Source organism: Lactuca virosa, chromosome 3 (assembly GCF_052849685.1).
Source record: "Lactuca virosa cultivar CGN04683 chromosome 3, Lactuca_virosa_CGN04683_v6, whole genome shotgun sequence".
In the NCBI taxonomy this organism is placed as follows: domain Eukaryota; kingdom Viridiplantae; phylum Streptophyta; class Magnoliopsida; order Asterales; family Asteraceae; genus Lactuca; species Lactuca virosa.
Window position 1 is genome coordinate 169,887,916 of NC_136428.1, and position 2,098 is coordinate 169,890,013.

General features: G+C 37.3%; 1 pseudogene across 1 annotated transcript; it reads right to left on the minus strand.

Moving 5' to 3' along the window:
* Nucleotides 1-300: 300 nt before the first annotated feature.
* On the minus strand, nt 301-1,874 carry LOC145166806 (putative transferase At4g12130, mitochondrial; annotated as a pseudogene). The gene is made up of 5 exons (XR_013740723.1): nt 1,401-1,874; nt 1,139-1,320; nt 962-1,060; nt 730-888; nt 301-663 (listed from the first exon to the last, which is right to left on the minus strand). The product of XR_013740723.1 is annotated as a putative transferase At4g12130, mitochondrial (transcript).
* Between the last annotated feature and the right edge of the window lie 224 nt (nt 1,875-2,098).

A 2,098-nucleotide genomic window follows, 5' to 3' on the forward strand; every position in this document is an offset into this window, starting at 1 on the left:
TTGACTACAGAGGATGGTTAATCTACTAATCGTTTGAATTATAGGATTTGAGGTAATACACAATTAGATAAACTATTATACGTACTTTTTTAGGATGTATAATAAGAGACAAACTAATGTTAATGATTGTTTGTTGTCCAGACTTTAACGTATTCGTTGTACTCTGTGCGCTGAACATCCAGATGAACTTTCATATGTGATTGGTAATTTTGCCTACGGTTAACGATCATCAAGCTTGGTAGAGTTCGACAATGGCAAGTGTTATATCAATATGCTTTATATAATAGTTAAGATAACGGCTAAAACCCTCCAAGTGTTGGATTTATGTTTACTTTTACTTATACTCAAAAGTATACATACACCATAACTCATAATAAAAGTTTTACACATTACCCTTATTTCTTCAAAACTTAACCAATTGCAACAAAATTTTATATTACTCATGCTCCAAAAACCACTCCCTTGGCCACCATTCAGGCCAAACCACCTCCACCTTTACATCTTCTTCTCCTTTCATCACTAAATTCCCTGACCCTTTAAAAGCTTCCTCAACCCTAAGTACCCCAACCCCACTAGACCCAACAGCCATTGTCACCATTCCTACTTTCTTCCCGGATTTCATAGAGATTACTTCTGAACTCCGACCAACCTTTTGCTCTACCTCTGAAGAAAAAAAAGTTCAAAAAGATTAGTGATAATTCTTGAATTGGATAGTGATTTGATTCGTACCTTTTCCAGATTGATTGAGGAACTTGATTGGAACCAAACGTTTCCTGATAACACCACGATGATGTGATCGAGCAATGAGTTCTTGGCCTATGTAACACCCTTTCTCAAAGCTTATCGCGTTTAAACCAGCAAGATTGTACTCCAGTGGGATTGCCTCACCTAAAGAGCGTATGCGTATAAAACACTTTTTGATTTGATTCTGAAAACATTAAGCAAACCAAATGAAACGTGCCTTTTGGGATCTCAATCGAGCCTTCTGCAACTCCATTTTCTAATCTCCATAAAATGTAGTTTTCTTCTTTGGTTTCTGTATCACCCTCCACCATAGGTGCTACAATTGCAAATTTCCAGTCGATTACTATAATTTGTGAAAAAAACCATTGTTGGGAGAACTGAGAAGAGAAGTTACGTGTTGTATTTGAGGGAAAGATTCCTCGGAACCCTAAGCAATCCAATCGGGGATCTTTATGCCATTTCCACCCGATGCTATTTCCTTGTGAAGAACGTTGATTATGATTGACACCATATCGTTGCCAACAAGAGAAGGATTCTCCCACATTCTCGATATCAACCTTTGACCTCAATCGATATCTACCACAAGATAAACAAACAACAACCTCACAAAAAAAAAAAAACGATTGCAAACATACAGATTGATTATTGCAACTTACTTCTTTAGTGTCTCCACCAGCTCGTCCAGCACAGAACAATCAACATCAGCAAGAAGCTCCACTTCATCTTGTTCGAGTCTAGGTCTCGACCCAGACCCAATCGGGTCAAGCTTTTCATCGGGTCGGGGCGGGTTGTAGAGAAACAAATCGTACAAAAACCTCCCTTATGGTGTTAACATGGTGACATACAGAGACCGGGTAACCAAGATCGATTTCTCATCAGCAAACCTGCGGACATCGTTTGTCAATAAGCCTTGTAAGAACTTGATTGTGTCGGGGCCTCTGAACCGGATAACGGATCGGGTTTTGAGGAGAGAAGCCATTGGACTAACATTGTCAGGTTGGGGTTTCGGAGATGATGAGAAGTATTTGATTTTGAAATTAGGTTTCAAGGATGGGATTGAGGATTTGAAAATCTTCATTCTTTTTTATGGAATTAGGGGTTTTTGAACACGTGTTATATGGAATAAGGAAAATAATGTGGATTCACTTTATTGATTTGGAATGTTTACATCAACTTCATTGTCACATCAGCAAGATTGTGTAGAAATATCATTTTATGATATTAGCATTCATATACCATTGTAAAATTGTAATTATTTATTATCTTAAGTATAAAATCCAATTCGGAGAAACAGCAAATTAATATGTATATGATCAAAACATGGAAAACTACATTTAATTTGCACTATCCCATG